The following is a 20,753-nucleotide window of genomic DNA, read 5'->3' on the forward strand; positions in this document are numbered from 1 at the left end:
TATTAATTTAGCTATGGCTTTAGTTGTGTTCAAAGCCGGGGTGGGGGACACACAACCATTTAGAGTGGCAGCGTGCATTTTGGAAGTTTTTTTTTTAAAAAATTCCCATTCCAGGCACTTAGCAATGGCAACAGAGTGGCTGAGGAAGCCCAGCCAGATGGGTGTGGTATAAGTAATAACTTATTATTATTATAACTGGGTCTATGTCACATAAGGGGTTAAACTTGGGTCCCGTCTGCACTATGCTTCTAAAGCAGTATCATACCACTTTAAACAGCCATGGCTTCCCCAAAAGGATCGTGGGAACTGTAGTTGAAATTGAGGGTCCCTGGGACAGGTTTCTCCACACATTCCTGTAGATTTTCGGGCAGGTCAGATACTCTCCTTCTCAGCCTTGATAAGCAGCAATAAATGGCAAAGAGCCCAGTGGCATCTGCTTTAATTGGGTCTCGCGTCTCGTTTTGCAAACCATCCCTTTGCTTTTTATTTCATTTCATTCTTTAAAAAAACCCACCATCAGTATACAGTGGTTCTTGAATGCCTTGGTACTCGAACATTTTGGCTCCCAAACGCCGAAAACCCTGAAATAAGTGTTCCGGTTTTCGAACGTTTTTCAGAAGTCAAACATCTGATGCGGCTGTCGGCTATTGTTTCCGGGGCGCCAGAATTACAGATTACGTTTGAGAACCAAGGTACCACTGTATGTTTATTTGTAGGCCGCTCATAACATATCGTATGAACAGCTACAAATATAACAATTCCACCCCAACACACTAAGAACAATTACACATGTCAATACATACAAAATATACATCCATGCAACATAATAGAAAGCAATATAAATAAGCTAACAAAATCCTTTCTCATCTCCTGACTTGTCTCCTTAACAAACAGAAGTTAAGCATTTAATGTTTATCCCATGCTATGGAAAACCCTTTCACTAGAGATTTGACAGGCACCCTCACTCTTGGCTTTCAGGCTTCTCTTGAGTCCTCCATAGCTGTTTACCATCTTCTTGAGAAGCCAGGCATTTTATGAGTTATTTCGTACTCCTTTTCCCCCCAATGATTTTTCATGTTTTATTGTCTGTGTATAGCTGTGCAACACCCTGAAGTTTTCTGAGATAGCAGTATATAAATGCTTTTTATAGATAAATAAATCCTTTACCCACAGCATAAACGATGTGACCCCACACTCCATGCCAGGGTGAAGTTTTGGGGTTGTTTGGGTGGAGTTTGTAAGTCGATCCCATGCATTCACGTTGAGTCCTCTGGTATGCCAAGGTACAATTTCACTTTGTCTCAATGGCAACTGGAGCTAAGAAGACAGAGCAATCACTTGGCCTTCAGGAAACCAGATAAATTCTTCAAATTCCTCTCTGGGAAAAGGGTCACATTTGTTCATTCAAGGTTGGAATGAAAATATTGCCCCCTCCACCCACCCACTAAATCCTTCTTTAGGCTATTTTGGGGTTTTTCCCCGTTTTTTTCCCTTCTGCAGTGTAGATTTGCACTGTACATGAGCGGATAGATTATTTGCACTAATCAGAAGAGGATTTAAGTTTCAGCAAGTCACTATGGCAATCGGGGGGGGGGGGAATGTTTGAGTGAGACAAACAGGAGGAGGACCAGAAATAGCAGGGAGGTAATAGGACGTGGGTGGCGCTGAGGTCTAAACCACTGAGCCTAGGGTTTGCAGATCAGAAGGTCGGTGGTTCGAATCCCCGCAACAGGGTGAGCTCCTATTGTTCAGTCCCTGCTCCTGCCAACCTAGCAGTTCGAAAGCACGTCAAAGTGCAAGTAGATAAATAGGTACCACTCCGGCGGGAAGGTAAACGGTGTTTCCGTGCGCTGCTCTGGTCCGCCAGAAGCGGCTTAGTCATGCTGGCCACATGACCCGGAACTGTACTCTGGCTCCCTCAGCCAGTAAACCGAGATGAGCACCACAACACCAGAGTCATCCGCGAATGGACCTACTGGTCAGGGGTCCCTTTACCTTTAATAGGGCTTCTGATTGTTGTGTCTTGAGGTGGAAGTGGGATTGTATACTTTGTACTTCTTTTAAAAAATATTTTTGCAGCCCTTATTTTGTAGTGGGGATATGAGCAATCTCCCAAGCAGTGGTCCCAATTCTTTGCTTGAATGAAGCCTAAGAGTAGTCTACTTCCCATCTTACTTTAAACCATGGGTAGGCAAACTAAGGCCTGGGGGCTGGATCCGGCCCAACTGCCTTCTGGATCCTGCCCGCGGACGGTTTGGGAATCGGCGTGGGGATTCTGATCGTTCGGGCTGTGCCATTCTCCCCCCCCCCACACACACCGCGACTCTCCCCCCCCCCACACTCATGGACGACTCTGGGGTTGCGGTACTCATCTCGCTCTCTAGGCCAAGGGAGCCGGCGTTTGTCCACACAGCTTCTGGGTCATGTGGCCAGCATGACTAAGCCGCTACTGGCGAACCAGAGCAGCGCACGGAAACGCCGTTTACCTTCCCGCTGGAGTGGTACCTATTTATCTACTTGCACTTGACGTGCTTTCGAACTGCTAGGTTGGCAGAAGCAGGGACCGAGCAACGGGAGCTCACCCTGTCACGGGGATTCGAACCGCTGACCTTCTGATCGGCAAGCCCTAGGCTCTGTGGTTTAGACCACAGCGCCACCTGCGTCCCTGACCCCTTTTTTAAACCATAGCTAAAAACAGGTGATGGCTTATTGTGAATGTGCAGCATACTAGTACACACTGCTGAAAAGTTCCCACTCCACTCTTCCTGCTGCATTGCTGCCAGGAACAAGCAAAAGTCTGGCTTGCCTTAATGTTGGAACCTGGTCTCATGGTTCTTTTCTATATGGAGTTTTGCACTGATACCTCCTAATGGCAGGGATCTGTCCTCCTATACAGTCGTACCTTGGATCCCGAACACCTTGCGAGTTGAACATTTTGGCTCCCAAACACCGCAAACCTGGAAGTGAGTGTTCCAGTTTGCAAATGTTCTTTGGAACCCGAACGTCCGACGTGGCTTCCGATTGGCTGCAGGAGCTTCCGTGCCTTGGTTTCCGAACATTTTGGAAGTCGAATGGACTTCCAGAACGGATTCCGTTCGATTTCCGAGGTACCATTGTACTTTGGAAACTATCGTGCGCACAATGATAATGCGTTGTTATAGCATTCAACCTGATCAGTCCCCAATATGCACCTTTAATCCAAGCCTGCAACATTTCATTTGCTTGTAAGACACTTTGGGTTGCCCTGGGCAAGAAAAAGCAAGTAACAGTTTTAATAATTTCAAAGCGAGAGTGTTATGTACTGAGTTGAATAGGATCCAAACTGCAGCAGTCTGATTGGTCCTAGAACAATAGGATTCAGAATGCAGCAGTCAGATTGGTCCTAGAACAATGCAGCAATATGATTGGTTGGCAGGAACCACCCAATCATGCTCCAGATAGAAGTGAATCCACAACCTGATTGGCTTACAGTAGAATTCCGGAATTAGCCAATCATGTGCAGCCCATTGTGTAAATAATGTATATAAAGCAGATACCTTGAGGGGACTTTCATTCATTCCTCCTCACCACTATGAGCTGAATAAAGAGCATGAAATCACTTGGCGACTCTGAGCATATTTCACTGGCGACGAAGGTGGGATCCCGCTGAGCTGACTGCCACACACAGCACCGCAGCACCGCCACCTGCCGCACCGCTGCCTCGCACCGTGTATCCAGGCTTCAGCTCCGGGACACAAGGAACTCAGAATGGCAACCGACAGCAGCTTCTCGCCGTTCAACCCAGCATCTGGAGACTGGGAAGCGTATGCCTCCCGTTTCACCTTCCTCCTAGAAGCCAAAGGGGTCACCGATGAAGAAGACGCCAAGAAGAGGGCGATATTCTTCAGCGTCTGCGGAGAGGAGGCGTTTGAAATCGCCCGGGCTCTCCTTGCACCCGAAGACGTCGCTACTGTTCCATACAAAACAATAATGGAACAGCTGAAGGGGCACTTTTCGCCACAGCCCTCTGTGGTGGCTCGTCGAAATGCCTTCTATGCAAAGCGGCAAGCCCCTGGGGAAACCATAACTGGGTTTGTGACCTCTCTCCGCCAAGCTGCCCGGTTCTGCAACTTCTCAGAGCTGGAGAACATGCTTCGTGACCGCCTCGTCGGTGGCCTGAAGGATGAGAAGCTGCAACGACGCCTCTACGCTAAGAAGGACCTAACGTTCCAGGTCGCTCTGGAGGAGGCCCTGGCAACGGAAGCTGCCGAGAGGTCGACGCAAGAGGCACGGCCGAGCCAGCCGTCCCAACCGAGGGTCCACCACGAAGACCTCACCGACGACTCAGGATCCAACAGGGAGGAGGTGCACCGAGTACAGCAGCGCACTCAAGCAGCCCACATACCACAGCTGCCTCGACGAGAAGCAGGGAACTGCGCAAGCTGTGGAGACAGTCACGAGAGGAGGACCTGCCGTTTCCGCAACGCAGAGTGCAGGCAGTGCAGAAAATTGGGACACATCGCCCGGGTGTGTCGAGCTCGGCCCACCCGACGGCAGGCATCAGATGACCAATCCAAGAGCCCCAGGTCCCGGGGCCCAACACACCAAGGCAACTCGACGGAGCTCACGGACTTCCAGGTATACCAGTTGCCCCACCCCAACGTAGAGAAAATTTATGTAGAGGTACAGATAGAGGGGGCCCCATGCCGCATGGAGCTTGACACGGGTTCAACTCTATCCATAATCTCGGCAAGGACCTTAAGGAAACTGTGTCCTACTGGGGGTCCCAAACTCAGGCCGGCCCCATTCACCCTCCGGGACTTCCAGAAACGTAAGGTCCCCACAATGGGGGTGGGGACCTTCAGGGTGCAATACCGAGGGCGGACGCGGCAACTGGACTTGCTTGTGGTCAAGGGCCCCTACATTAGCTTACTGGGATTGGCATGGTTTGGACCACTGGGGCTAGCCGTCACCGGGGTGAACCACACGAGCTTACAAGTGGACGTGGACGCCATATGCAAGGAATTTCCGGGGGTTTTTGATGGGAAATTGGGACAGTATACGGGCCCCCCCATTGCTCTACAGCTTGACCCCGCAGTACGACCAGTCAGGCTCAAGGCCCGCCGGGTCCCGTTCGCCCTGAAACCCCGTATAGACGAGGAATTGGACCGACTCGTGGAGCAAGGCGTGCTGGAGCCGGTGCCTAATGCCCCCTGGGAAACCCCAATCGTCACACCCGTCAAGCCAAATGGTTCGGTCCGCATCTGCGCAGACTACAAATGTACCATAAACAAGGCCCTCACGGCCCATGCATACCCAGTGCCAGTGGTCAGCCATGTCCTTGCCACCCTGGCTGGGTCGAAAATTTTTGGCAAGCTGGACTTGGCCCAAGCATATCAACAACTGCCAGTAGATGAGGCCACAGCAGAGGCACAGACGATTGTGACGCACAGAGGAGCGTTCAGGGTAAAGCGGCTGCAATTCGGTGTCAGCGTGGCACCAGGCATATTCCAGAATCTAATGGACTCTCTCCTTAAAGGGATTCCTGGCGTCACCCCCTTCTTCGATGATGTGTTGATTGCCGGGCCCACACCAGAGGAGTTTGAGGACCGCCTCCGCACCGTTCTGCACCGTTTCCAGACGGCGGGTCTCAAGGTGAAGCGGGAAAAATGTCTACTAGGAGTGCCTCAGGTGGACTTTCTGGGATTTATGGTGGACGCAGAAGGGGTCCACCCGACTGGGGACAAGGTACGGGCCATTTGTGATGCCCCAGCGCCCAAGAACAAGACTGAACTTCAGGCCTTCTTGGGACTATTGAACTTTTACCATTCCTTCCTTCCCCACAAGGCGGCGGTAGCGGAGCCCCTACACAGACTCCTGGACAAGCGGGCCCCTTGGGTGTGGGGCCAGCGCCAGGAGGCCGCATTCCAGGCAGTCAAGGACTTGCTTGTCTCAAACTCGGTCTTGGCACACTTCGACGAGAGGCTGCCGGTGGTGCTAGCATGCGACGCCTCACCCTATGGCATTGGCGCTGTCCTGGGACACCAACTCCCGGATGGAAGAGAGGTACCGGTGGCATACTTTTCCCAGACACTCAACGCAACCGAGCGGAACTACTCGCAAATCGACAAGGAGGGTCTGGCAATCGTGAAGGGAGTAAAAAAATTCCATGATTTCTTGTACGGGCGGCCCTTCACCGTGGTGACTGACCACAAGCCCTTGCTTGGCTTGTTTGCCTCCGAAAAGCAGACCCCCCAAGTGCTGTCTCCTCGTGTCCTCAGGTGGTCAATTTTCCTTGCCAGCTACCAGTATGCACTGATTCACCGCCCTGGGAAGGCGATGGGCCATGCGGACGCCCTCAGCAGGCTACCACTACCGGAAACAGGCCCCGACCCAGCACCTGCACAAGAGGTTATGAGCCTGGAGCTGCTTCCCGACCACCCCATTCAGGCACAAGAAGTTGCACACCATTCCAAGAAAGATAGGGTCATCTCCCGCGTCCTGGACTGGGTGTGGAGGGGATGGCCCAGCAGCAGCCCCGGGCCAGAATTCGCCGGCTACACAACCCGCAAACATGAACTGTCAGCCCACAAGGGGTGCCTGTTATGGGGAAGCAGGGTCGTTGTTCCCCAGCCCCTCCGCAAAAGGGTCCTCACAGCCCTACACGAGACACACCCAGGGGTAGTAAGAATGAAGGCCCTTGCCAGGAGTTATGTGTGGTGGCCGGGGATCGACGGAGAGATAGAGGCCTGGGTCAAACACTGCCAGGCCTGCCAAGAATCCCGCCCAGATCCCCCAAGGGCCCCAGTCCAGTCCTGGGAGTCCGCCCGAGCACCATGGTCACGCCTGCATGTGGACTTCGCTGGCCCCTTTCAGGGGAAAACATTCTTCATAGTGGTGGACTCCTACACCAAATGGCTGGAAGTCGCACTGGTACCGTCCACTTCTACGTCCGCAGCCATCCGGGTACTACGCAGGCTGTTTGCAACCCACGGGCTCCCTGACACTCTCGTCTCAGACAACGGGACTGCATTTACGTCAGGAGAATTCCAAACCTTCACAGCGCAGAACGCCATCCGCCACATCCGTTCGGCGCCATTCCACCCTGCCACCAATGGCCAAGCAGAACGCATGGTGCGGACCACCAAGGACACCCTTCGCCGCATGACGCAAGGGGATTGGGAGTACCGCCTTGCCACATTCCTCCTAGCACAACACAGCACCCCCAGCTCAACGACTGGCCGGAGCCCCGCTGAACTACTAATGGGTCGGCGCCTTGCAATCAGATTGGACCGCCTTCACCCCGATAGAGCTCAGGATGAGGTAGTGGTGGGGGAAGGCAGGAACCCCCGGACCTTCGAGGCCCAGGACCCAGTGTACGCAAAGAATTTTGGGGCAGGCCCAGCATGGGTACCCGCCACAGTCACCAGGGTCACTGGTCCCGTGTCGTACGAGGTGCTAACGGATGGGGGGCAATGCTGGCGCCGCCACTGCGACCAGATACGGCGACGATTCCCGGGAGAAAACCAGGAGGAGGAAAGGTCAGAGGAGTCCCAAGGGAACAGAGGGGCAGTGAGGCCCATAGAGCAGGAGGGGCCAGCAGGAGAGGCAGAATCAGTAAATACAGAGAGGACCCGCGAAGCCAAAAGGACACCGGAACCAGAACCACGACTGAGCGAGCCGGTTGCACCAGACCAGACAGGCCCATCACAGCCAGCATCCTTGGAACATGAGCCAGAACCTGAACCCCGGACCAGGGAACACCCCAGGCCGCAACGCACACGTAGGCCACCGGCGTACCTCGAGGACTATGAATGCGACCTCCCGGGCAGGACTGGAACTTAGAGGGGAGGGGTGTTATGTACTGAGTTGAATAGGATCCAAACTGCAGCAGTCTGATTGGTCCTAGAACAATAGGATTCAGAATGCAGCAGTCAGATTGGTCCTAGAACAATGCAGCAATATGATTGGTTGGCAGGAACCACCCAATCATGCTCCAGATAGAAGTGAATCCACAACCTGATTGGCTTACAGTAGAATTCCGGAATTAGCCAATCATGTGCAGCCCATTGTGTAAATAATGTATATAAAGCAGATACCTTGAGGGGACTTTCATTCATTCCTCCTCACCACTATGAGCTGAATAAAGAGCATGAAATCACTTGGCGACTCTGAGCATATTTCAGAGAGACAATGCATTTTAATTGTGCAAACCTAAATATCCGGTAAGTGCTTGAATCCCTCTTGATATCCTAAAAGATGGAAGACTGGCAAAACTCTAAAACAGACTTCTAGGTCAAATGTGAAGCGATGGAGTGTTTTCTGTATTGTCTGTGCACGTATTGTTTTACCCATTGCTGATCTAATCCTTTGTGAACAGGAAGGAAACGTATTTTACATTGTTAACGAAGGCCAAGGGGGTCAGCAAGAGACAGAAAATAAGATGGCTGTTTCCTCCGCACAAGTGATGCAACTTTGCAAAGGTTACTCATTCAAGCTCTGTCTGCATGATATGTCAGATGGAGAGAAAGGGGAGGGAAGGGGGAGATGTGTAAAGTGGAGAGTGATTCAAAGCAAACAAAAATAGAGGAAATGATTCTACAAGAAGCCAAGGGATTTTTTTGTGTGGGCGTGGGTGGCAGTTATTTTTTGCTTTTTTGTTTCGAGGTGGGGCAAATTGTGTAACGTCACCCTTCCAGCAAGCCAAGGCAGTTTGCAATCCAGTTAATGCTAGGCATGCCCTAACTAAAATGAAACATTTAAAGAGGTCTGCTAATTTCAATGGGGCAGGCATACAACCTGGTCCTATGTATCCTTACACAGAAGATGTTCCATCATGTTCAATGGGGGACTCATTCACAAATATATTTTTTAAAGCATGACACTTTTCTTCTAAAGGAATAATAGCCGTGGGGACCTGATCCAGCACCGATCTCACTCAGGTTTCCCACTGACAATTCTGGCTGCAAATGTGCAGGAATGAACAGCAACCGGGGGCAGGGGGCGGCGGGGAGATATTCAACAGGGAACCTATCCAAAACGGGGAGGCATGCTGGATTGGGGCCCCACAGTTACATTTCCTTGAAAATAAACATAAAACTTAAAAGCGGGATTCATGCAATGTTTAATTTGACCCTTAATGAAAAGCAGAACTTTCCTGTTGATCTAAATGGAATTTAAAAGGGCTTACCTAAAGTCCTCCTCTAAGCATTTATATGTTACGTGCAGAGACATGTAGCAAAAGCCCAGCGGAGATGCTTTAGATGGGAGAAACTTGAGTTAGGGGAAGGGTTAAAGATACAGCCCTTGTCACTCCAGATCAGCCTTTCCTGAGGCTGCTTTTGCTTTGGCTGGAATGTGCCACAAATCCTGATTCAAACCTTCAATTTTAACCAGGTGAATATCGGTCCGTACATGCAACATCGGCCAGCATCTAAAGGAAGCGTGAAGCTTCAGGCTTGTTTTCCTTGATCAACAGCTTGTCATGCTTTGACAACCTGCTTCTTAACAGAGTATCACTTTGAGATACAGCAAGGATGAGCATTAATAGTCCAAAGTTGACAAAGTTAAGCATTCCAAAGAGCCCAAGCTCTTTGCAAGGTGCTACGCAGCTTTCGTTTTACCCGTTGGGTTGTTGTATCCATGGTGCCTTAGCCATAGAAGAAAGCAGTTCCCCTCAGCTTCAGGAGAGGGTGATCTGGAGAGACAAAGTCTGGGGACCTGGTTTTCCCCAATCCTTCTTTCCAACCACTGCCCTTTGTCCTCTAGGGAGTTCCCGCAGCCTTTCAGGTGAGATGAAGGGTCTATGTGGTTGGAGGAGAAACTGGGTGCAATAAAGGCAAAGCCACCATTGGATATGACCCATCACAGAATAATAATTTATTATTTATACCCTACCCATCTGGCTGGGTTTCCCCAGCCACTCTGGGAGGCTCCCAACAAATAATAATAATAATAATAATAATAATAATAATAATAATAATAATAATAATAGAAGATAAAACATCAAACATTAAAAACTTCCTTAAACAGGGCTGCCTTCAGATGTCTTCTTCTTTTTTTTTTTAAATATTTTATTAAGGGTTTTCTTGTTTTACAGTGTAAGTGTAATGCCTCGTATTTTTTTTTCCTTCCATGTAACAATTTTACAAATCTGTTTCATTTGATGAGGCATTAGGGAGAGAAGAAAAAAAAAAGAAAAAAAAAGAAAGGGGGTGGAGGGAGGGGAGATGGATGGGGGTGGGGTCGGGTAGCGGTGTTTCTGTTATGCTTAATGTATGTAGAGTTTGGTGTCAGCGTGCTTGTGTTGTTCACTTGTGTTCCTTTGGTGGTGAGAGAGGTTGGGGTTGGCCTAGGGTGTGATTGTTTGTTTGTGATTGTGGCTGTGGTGTGGTGATCTTTGTTTTCGTGTGTGAGTGAGGTGGGTGGGTGTTTTGGATCAGGTTAGCCATATTGATTTGTATGCTGTTGGTGGATTTTTGTCGTTGTCCTGTTGGGCTGTGTATGTGATAAAGGGGAGCCATACCGGGGTGAAGGTGTCTTCTTCTGTTTGTCCCCGTGTCAGTTTCAGTTTATTAGTTAATTTTTCTAGTAGGGCTGTTTCCCATACTATTTGGTACCATTGGTCCATGCTTACTCCTGACAGGTCTCTCCAGTGTCTGGTTATGGTGTTTCCTTCAGATGTCTTCTAAAAGTCAGATAGTTGTTTATAGCATTGTAGAGTTGGAAGGGACCCTAAGGGTCATCTAGTCCAGCCCCCTGCAATGCAGGAATCTCAGCTAAAGCATCCATGACAGAGGGCCATCCAAACTCTGCTTAAAAACCTTCTGAGTGAGACCATTCCACGGTCAAACAGCTCTTATGGTCAGAAAGTTCTTCTTGATGTTTAGTCGGAATCTTCTTTCTTGCAACTTGAAGCCGTTCGTTCGAGTCCTACCCTCCACAGCAGGAGAAAACGAGCTCGTTCCCTCTTTCATGTAACAACCTTGAGATATTTGATGATAGCTATCATATCTCCTCTCAGTCTCCTCTTTTCTAGGCTAAACATACCTAGCTCCTTCAACCGTTCCTCATAAAGGCTTAGTCTTTTGCTTTCTGCTTTCAGCAACCACTCCCATATAAATAGTCCATAGCAAAACAAGCAAAACCAAAATTAAATATCAAAGTAAAAATATTGTAATACACACTTCCGTGGCACATGCTTAGTGTATCTATAGGACAGACCAGACAAGACACTGGATTACAATTGGAGACCCTGTTGATTAAAAGGTAATTTAGAAAAAATAGTCATGAGGGAGAGGATTGGGAGGGAAGGGTTTTTATCCTTTCCCCACATGGCATTTTGCTGTTATAAATTGGGTTGCTTGTCCACACTTCCGCTTGTTCTGTGTTCCACACTTCTGCATAGTTCCAAGCGGCTTTCTGCTTGTTCTGCACTTTCTAGGCATAGGTCCATGCAGTTTTAGGACCTTGCTGATCCGAACATCAGCTGTTCGAATCCCCACATTGTTCTGTCCCAGTTCTTGCCAACCTAGCAGTTCGAAAGCATACCAGTGCAAGTAGATAAATAGGTACCGCTGCGGTGAGAAGGTAAACGGCATTTCCTTGCACCCTGGTTTCCGTCACGGTGTTCCGTTGTGCCAGTAGCGGGTTAGTCATGCTGGCCACATGACCCAGAAAGCTGTCTGTGGACAAATGCCGGCTCCCTCGGCCTGAAAGCGAGATGAGCGCTGCAACCCCATAGTCACCTTTGAATGGACTTAACCATCCAGCGGTCCTTTACCTTTTCCCCTTTACCATGCGGTTTTGCCTTTGGCCCACTGTTTCCCCCAGAAAACCCGATATTTAGAGCTAAAGTGGAGCAAACATCAAACCGGAGAAAACCCAGTTGTTTGCTCCAGTTCCGCGGTAAACAGCAAGTTTTCCCAAGGGAAAGTGGCAAGGCAGGCGGAAGTCTGGGTGAGCCCTAAGGTTTACTCAAACCCACCTGGATCAACAGACATTCGGCCTGCTGATTTTCATAAGTCTACTCTGAGTAAAACTTAGTTGGATGCGACCCACCGCTTCCCATTGCCTGCTGCTATTTGCCCTGTTTGAGCCAGCACCTGTGTCGTGTACCTCTGTTATGTTACCAGATTGAGCAGGTACCTATTTGTGGGGCGGCAGCAGCAATTCACCTCAGGAAAATTGCACTGAGAGCATAAGGGTTAGCCCCTCTTCCCTTGAGCTATGGTCCCAGCCCCCAGCCCCCCAGTCCTTCCTGCTGTTTTATAAAAGGAAGCTCAAGAGACAGGATCTCCATTTTCATCTAATTTGCCTTTCTGTGTGCCCTGACGGTGGCTATTTTTAAACCATGACATGCCCCTGTTCTCCTCAGAAATGTAAAGATCCTCTGTTCGGGTTTTGTGGCAGGGAAGAAAGAAAAGTGTTTCCTGAGTGTTGTGGGGGTGGAGGAGAAGGCATTCCGCTTATGGAAGAAGCTTGCTTTCCCTTCCTTATTCTTAGTTGTTTCGGAGTAAGAAGAAGAAAAAAAAAGAATGTGTAATTACTCTACTGCTTGCTTAGTTTTTTTATGTGCATCTTTGAAGAAATCGCTCAAGTCTGTGGCATTAGCCCTGCTGCTTTTGTGGACGAACCAGTTTCTCAATAGAAGCCTTTTATTGCCAAACGCAAATCGCTAAGCCACTCTTGTATTTGAGTGCCTGGCAATATAATCTCTCTGCCAAATGAAGTAAACGCATACAACAGGAAGTCTGTTGGTGGGTCAGCTGCTGCCCCTGAAGATTTTCCAATAATTTGTGTGGTATGGGGCCTTTGGGGCCACCATGAGCCACACCCGAAACCTGTAGAAGTCCTGATAATTTTTATTTTTATTTATTTAAGTCATTTGTATGTCATGTGGGGGGGGGCCCAAGGTCATGAAAGAAAGAAAAAAATACATCAACAAATTAAAATAACGAAGATAATGTTTGAAAGAATGGGCTTAACTGTGGCTGGAACATACATCCATGTTTGTTCTGCCAATAAATAATACATTACAATGGCTGCAGCATTGTGCACACTAGCAACATTCGTGAATACTATTACGGGTTTGTGGGTGCCAGGTTTCTAATGCCTATAATCCTAACAAGTGGGTCGCCTAGCAGGGTGGACCATTAAGAGAACAAAGGAAAAAGGGGGCTCTGTGCCAGATGACAAATGGGTGGCACCCCTTCTCTCTCTCAGATAGTTTGAGGGCAGAGTTTGCTGTTTTCTGAGCAAGAAGCTGGGGGGAGTGTTCAAAACTCTAATTGTTCTAGGCGCATTTTGCGACAAGGAATTAGATTAGCGCGAGCAGTTTCTGAGCTCTGGGCGCCTAAGATTTCAGAGTAAAACTGCAGAGTGGAAGGAAAGGAGGGCCTTTTTCTGCCTTCCCATGTCCAGCTGAAGACTGGAGAAGAGACCCACTTAAGAATATTAGGGGGGCGGGCAGGGGAAGGACTGGACCATGTGAAAAACGAACATAATACAGTGGTACCTCGGGTTACATACGCTTCAGGTTACAGACGCTTCAGGTTACAGACTCCGCTAACCCAGAAATAGTACCTCGGGTTAAGAACTTTGCTTCAGGATGAGAACAGAAATCGTGCAGCGGGAGCCCCCATTAGCTAAAGTGGTGCTTCAGGTTAAGAACAGTTTCAGGTTAAGAACGGACCTCCGGAACGAATTAAGTTCTTAACCCGAGGTACCACTGTATTTTAGCTGCAGTTCATTCATTTTCAGCTTTGTTTTATTGTTATAAACAAAAATGTGCCTAGACATTCCGTTGTTGCACCCATAACTTAGGTTTAAAGTGCCGTTTAGCTCCTAGTTTTCATATATTGGTTTCTAACACTGACCCAGAGGCAGGAGTTGCGGCTTTGCGTGGGCTGGCAGTCAGGTATCGGATCAAGTAAACAGGAATTAGAGCCTGGGGCTGGAGATGCAGTAATGGGCACGCTGGAGGTAAGAGAACAGGCTGGACAGGTGAAGGGCAAGGCAGGTGCAAGATAAATTCTGTGTTGCGATTTCTTGGAACAAATTGCTCAGACTTGAAGGGAAGGGGTGGCAAGGTGTTAGAAGAAATTGCATGCTTGAAGCTAAAAACAGTAAAGCAGGGGGAGATGTGTTGAGGTTTATAACAGCAGACATTTCTCCTATGTTCGCCGCACCGCACTTTATTAAAACACCAGGTCTTTTAATGTCAAAATCCATCAGAACTTATTAAAGATGATCAGCCTTTGCAAACTGCTCAATACCTGTGCGTTCCTTTGGTAGTTTCAGGTAAAACTTCACAAAGCATATATGAAGCTTTATGGCAACCTGATTCATCAACCCACCGTAATCCTGAATCTTTCTGCTTCTGACAGCTGCTAGTCCCTAGTTATGCTCTCATGTTTGTCAAGGATAAACTAGGTTTGGAGCTACCTGGCCTTTCCTGTTGGATTGGATTGGGATCCTGGTGGGGTTGTCGGATGAGATGGGGTATCGCTTTCCTATCCTGTCTTCCCTAAGATCACGGGTAGCCAATGTGGTGATTTTCATGTGTTCTTGGGACAGAACTCCCATCAACACCAGATAACGGAAACTGTAGTCTACCAAAATCTAGAGGGCATGTAGCCCTGCTTTGTCATGTTCCTCACAAGCCGGTTTTCTTCTGTCATATGCTATGCTGCTACATCTGTGCACAAAAGTGTTTTGTGTGTGTGATGGAAATTATCCCAAGAACTTTTCAGAGTTGCTTGCAATTGTTGTGTTCGTCTTTATCAGGAAAGGGAAGCCTGCATATGTATTTGAGTAGGATCCTTTGTCTGGTGAGGTTTCATTTTAGTTGTGCAGACATCAGCTTCATTTTTTCCACTGAGACAGATTCACAGAGGGCGCTAAACGTCCTCATGGTTTTCAAGCGCAGTCCTGCAGGCAGCTTTGTTCTCTTGACAAATCAGAGCAGGATTAAACCAGGTGGTTGCTGCGTTTTTTTCTTCTTCTTCGCTCCATTATTTGCCATTAGCAATTCTGTGCATGGGAAATTCCTTTGTTCAAAGCCTCAGTCTGATTAATCAGGCAGGTTTCTTAATAAAATCAGTAATGTTTGATTTAAGGGCAGCAATTATTCTGTGAAACAAAATACCGCTGAGTAGTACATAACAGATGGGAAAAATAAACAAGCATGTTTGCACACTGAGCACACTCATAATTTGCTTATATATTGAAGGAAATACTTGCTTTATTTCTCAAAACATGGTTTTATCATCTGGACATGACAGGATCAATTCAGACATGCATATATACCACATTTGATTTGGATTACAGCTCTGGCTGCAACCCTAACTCAATTTACCTTGGAGTAAGCTCCACTGAATTCAATCGAACTTCTGAGTAGACATGGTTAGGTTGGAGCTGTTCATTTCTTATCCCTTCCTTTCCTTGGTTATCTGATGATGGGCATATGAGCTGACTCAGTTGGAAATCTGTTAAAGAGTGATTGCATTTCTGTGGAATTTGATAAAGGATGCATCAATCATAATGAACATGCACATGGAATCAGCCCATTGCAATATATGGCATTGTCAATGCAATATACTCTTAGTGCTGGTCCCAGCACTGGCCCAATACATTTTGGCACCTGAGGCGAAGCACAATATGGTGCCTTCCCCAGCGAGGAAGGGATGAGTGAAAATTTGCATCAGGAACAAGGCAGAGCAAGGATCAAGCCAACCTTACTTGATGGTTGAACTGAGAATCAAAGGGTGTCATGGGGGCAAGGAAGGGGCCCGCTCTGAATCGTGCTAGATATTGATAACCCCCTCCTCCACAAATTTGTCTAATCCTGTTTTAAGGTTCGTGGCCATCCATAGTTTGACTACGCTGCCTGAATAAGTACTTTCTTTTCACTATCCTGAATATTCCAACATTCAGTTTCATTGGATATCTATGAGTTCTAATGTCATGAGACAGAGAGAGAGAGAAACTGTTCTCTAGCCACTAGGGAATCAAGCATGTAGACAGAATGTGAGGGAAACACAGTGCTTTCTTACTATAGACGGAATGCATTCTGAACATTTTGTCTGATGCTTTGTACTTGGCAAAATGTCATGTCCATAAAAATAAAAGTACAAGGGAATATGGGAACCGGCCAAAAGAATAACGAGAACGTAGGTGACCTAGTCATTCAAATCTCTGCTCAGCTTTGCACAAGTAACGCTCACAGTTCCCTAGTATGTAAAATGTGGATATTTCAGTACAATCATGTACCTGTCTACCCAGAAGTAAGTCCCACTGACTTTAAGGGGACTCAAATTCATGTGTGACTATAGAATTGCAGCCTTAATGACCTGCCATACATGTTTCTTTTCAGAAAAACCTATAGAGCACTTTTTCTAATTAAAGTTCCTGTAGAAATAATAGGTAAACAGAAAACAGATTCAGGGCTGTCATACTGAGAGCTTAGTTTGGCATATTCAAGTCTTCTTTGGGCAAATGAAAATTCTCTGTTTTATTTGTGATTTGTTTTAACCTAGTTTTTAGGGAAAATATTAAATGATTTGTTTGTATTTTTGCTGGGTTTACATAAAGCACATGGAGATCTTTTTACTGAATTGAGGATTATAATATTTTTATTATAAATAAAAACATATGTCATGACCTCACCTGGAGTACTGTGTCCAGTTCTGGGCACCACAGTTCAAGAAGGACACTGACAAACTGGAACGTGTCCAGAGGAGGGCAACCAAAATGGTCAAAGGCCTGGAAACGATGCCCTATGAGGAACGGCTAAGGGAGCTGGGCATGTTTAGCCTGGAGAAGAGGAGGTTAAGGGGTGATATGATAGCCATGTTCAAATATATAAAAGGATGTCGCATAGAGGAGGGAGAAAGGTTGTTTTCTGCTGCTCCAGAGAAGCGGACATAGAGCAATGGATCCAAACTACAAGAAAGAAGATTCCACCTAAACATTAGGAAGAACTTCCTGACAGTAAGAGCTGTTCGACAGTGGAATTTGCTGCCAAGGAGTGTGGTGGAGTCTCCTTCTTTGGAGGTCTTTAAGCAGAGGCTTGACAACCATATGTCAGGAGTGCTCTGATGGTGTTTCCTGCTTGGCAGGGGGTTGGACTCGATGGCCCTTGTGGTCTCTTCCAACTCTATGATTCTATGATTCTATGATATATTTGTGCTGACAGCAAGCCCTGGTGGGAGCAGCTGTACTGGAGTTCCCATTTTGGGCAGGGAACAATCAAGAGGTTCCTAGTTGTTCCTTTGCATCCATGTCTCTACCTACCCCACACCTGAAGTCACATATCAATGACATCAGCTGTAGGGCAGGTGAGCAGTTTGGGAAAAATGGCCTCATAGGCCAAATTGGGGCCTGTGCCAATCCTAATTTGGTCCATAGGGTCCCTGCTTGTGTTTTAAGGAATGAAAGCTTTACTAATTACTATAAACTGAAGCAGTGTGGATTATAATTTCTTTTTTTTAAAAAAAATAATTTTTATTAACTGGCCAATCACATCAAATTAAATCGCATCACATAAATTCCAAATTACAAAGCCAAATTTTTAAATTTTGTTGGGGGAACCCATACTTCAAGATCCAAAGGGGGATTCAGATCATCTTCTTATTACTGCGTTAATGTCCAAATCAGTCCCAATCAGTCCAAACAAAATTCATAATTCTATCCAGTCTTATCTTGGTGTTTCCACATCATATCTTGTTCATATAATTTCTATTTTTCCTTTACGATCTCTTCTGTTAGTCTCCTTAAGCCGATAAGCAAAATAATAATCCTGTGTGGATTTCCCGTTCCTCCACTAAGTCCAGATGGTTTCCATATATCTCCTTCGTAGATAGCATCACTCTTTCCATCATAAATTTGGCATTTGTCGCTCTTAAGTCCCACCGAGAAGTTGATCCACGATATGTAAACAACTCTATTTCTCTCTTTCTCCTCCCAGACCCAAGAGCTCCAACAATACCTCCCAAAATGGCGACGGCATTTTTAACTGCGTCATTCCAAAACTCTTAGCTTTCCAGCTTCATCTTGAAACATTGCTTTGGTTCGAAAGTTTATCTCCACACAGCCTTAAATCCACAGCTTAAGTCCTTAGTTTCTGACTCATTAGGGGAGGGGATTCTTGTTAAATCACATAAGAAAAAGGAAGGCAGGTTTTTTTCCCCCTCCCCCCTCAGTCATTTGTCATACCGTATCTTGACGTATCTTCTCATATTTTATTCTTGTCTTGTTATCAGAGATCTCTTCTGTCAGCAATCTTTACTCCCCTTTTTCCTTGAAGCATGTGCAATTTATCTCGTCCAAATTGTTTCTTTTGAAGATGCTTGCAACTAGCGGCGCGAATCAGGGACGGCGTCCAGGAGTGCCGGAATCCCACAGGAGGGCTTTGTGCCTCGTGCCCCCACCCCCACAAATTCGGGGGTGGTATAGGGTACAGCAGGCAAGGGCCGTCCCCCCCACAATCCTGGGGGGGTTAAGGAGGCTAATTACCTCCATCATAGCCTCCAAATTACCTCGTGTGGGTAGGAGAGATGTTATTGTCAGCCATCTTCCGATGCGCCACCTAGTGGCCCCCCTGTGAATTATAATTTCTGACCTAGGGTCAGGGGGCATGACTCGGATGGTCTCCGGGCAGCATATGCCCCAGGGACTTCCAAAAGAGACACTAATGTCTCTTCACACTCCATGAACAATATGCGTTGCTCCTGGTGGGTGTCAGCTTGCCCACAACTCACTTCCACAAAACAGCATGCTCAACACAAGACCTTGGTGGACCGTCATCTTGGTCTTGGTCCTTAGCATCACATTCACCTATACCCTTTTGCAGGGCTATTTTTCTAGAAAAAGAGGTGCTCTCGACAAACTTCTCCCTTGTTCTCTTAGAAAGGCAATGGCACTCACCTGAGAGGTTCAGGAGCTGAGCTCCAGCTGGGGAAAAAACACCCTGCCCTTTTGGATTTGGAAGTCAGTGCAACTAATCCTGCACCCACAAAAATGCTGTTTATGGATAGGAAAACGCAAGGGAAGGAAGCATTACTTGCATGTGCCCAAAAGCAGCGCCTTGTTAGTGCAGCGGTTCTCAAACTTTGTTCTCTGGGCCAAACTTTTGGAATATTATTTATTTATGTATTTATTTAATTTAGATACCGCCCTAAACCCCGGGGGGTCTCAGGGCGGTTCACAGAAGAAAATCAAGATATAAAACCACAAAATACATAATAAAGATAAAAACAACAACCCAACATCCCCCCCCACAAAAAAACACATTTTAAAAGGGCATAGGATGTAAATCAGATCATTATTTATTTATTTATTGAATTTATATACAGTACAGTCATACCTCGGGTTAAAGTAGCTTCGGGTTGAGCGTTTTCAGGTTGCGCTCCACGGTGACCCGGAATTAACGGAACGTTACTTCCAGGTTTCACCGCTCGCACATGCGCAGACGCTCAAAATGACGTCACACGCATGTTCAGACGCGGCAAATCGTGGCACACGCAGACCCGGGTTGCGTTTGCTTCAGGATGCGAACAGGGCTCCGGAATGGGTCCCGTTCGCATCCAGAGTTACCACTGTAATAAGAATCTGCTTGCGCCACACCAGTTTTTAAATTATTATTGTTGTTAAGAAATACATTGGAAAACAGAAACAAATCCTGGCATTTTCCTGGGACTGTCTACAATTGTCACCTGATGCTCTGGCTCTCGTTTTGGAAAGATACTATCCATATTCGGCGTGAGGCCAGACATGTTTACAATGCACTGACATGTTTAAACGTTTCTTTGATTGTCCTTAAATCTTCCTGCCACACTTGCCATCCCCTCCTGCCACACCAGGGCGATCTGCCACCCTTGGAGAACCACTGAGTTAAGTGTCAAACGGCCAGCGGATCTGACAGCGCGGACTACCTCGCAGGGTTGTTTTGAAGGCAGAAGCGCCACCCATGCAGGGACTACTGCTGCTGCTGCTGCTGCTAGTATTTCGGGACGGGCACTGAGAACCGTTTTCCGTGCTGGCTCCGAGTAAATCACCCGAGGCTGGAGGCTGCAAGCGCTGGGAGGAGAGCAGGGCGGTTTTGGTTCCATTCCAGCGCTGACAAACCCGGGTCTCACTCGCTCTCTCTTTCCCTTTCAACCACGTTGCAAAGACCTGTTCGCAACTCCTCCCCGCCGGCCTGGGCTCCTCCTCCTCCCGCCTCCTCCTCTAGCCTGGCACGGGAAGGCGAGGGGTTGTCGAGCGAGCGAGAAAGGGAAGAGGAGGAGGCCGAAGTGCCTCGGCGGCCCGAAAAGAGCGGCGCCTCGGAAGGGAGGAAGGAAACCTCGCGGTTGCGCGGAGAGCAAGGGCGAGCGGCGGCGCCACGGCCCTTGGCGAAGGAGAAGCAGCGCGCCGTCCTCCCCGCTAGCGCAGCCGCGAGAACTTTTCGTCGGTGGGGGGGAAGGAAGGCGAGAAGCTCGTCTCCCCCCACAGAGCAGGCGGAGTCCGCCCTCGGGTGAGTGAGTCAGGCGGAGAAGCGCCGCAGCAAAGGGTTGGCGCTGCCCGCTGCCTGCGCGCAAACGACCAAGCGAGCAAGCAGAACCGCCGCGCGTAAAAAGTTTGCGCGTAAAAGCTCTGCGCGCGCGCGCTGCTCCAAGTGGCCTCTTTCCCCCCCCAGAGGGAGCGGGAAGGAGGGGGACATTCTTGAGGAAGGCGGGGTGGCGAGGAGAGAAATCTCCTTTCCCAAGTTTGAGTCGGGTTGGGTGGGCGGCGGC

General features: G+C 48.0%; 1 protein-coding gene across 2 annotated transcripts in view; it reads left to right on the forward strand.

The window, feature by feature from the left end:
* The first annotated feature begins 20,210 nt into the window (after positions 1–20,210).
* The window catches only part of LIMD1 (LIM domain containing 1), a 41,013-nt gene continuing 40,470 nt past the window's right edge, over positions 20,211–20,753 (forward strand). The window contains exon 1 of one of the 2 annotated variants that reach the window (XM_083577997.1): positions 20,211–20,494. The gene's annotated coding sequence lies outside the window, so the exon portion shown is untranslated. The remainder of the gene's footprint in view (positions 20,495–20,753) is intronic. The other variant, XM_083577998.1, reaches the window with a different exon arrangement.

This window comes from Podarcis filfolensis, assembly GCF_964270895.1.
Source record: "Podarcis filfolensis genome assembly, chromosome: 12".
Classification (NCBI taxonomy): Eukaryota; Metazoa; Chordata; class Lepidosauria; order Squamata; family Lacertidae; genus Podarcis; species Podarcis filfolensis.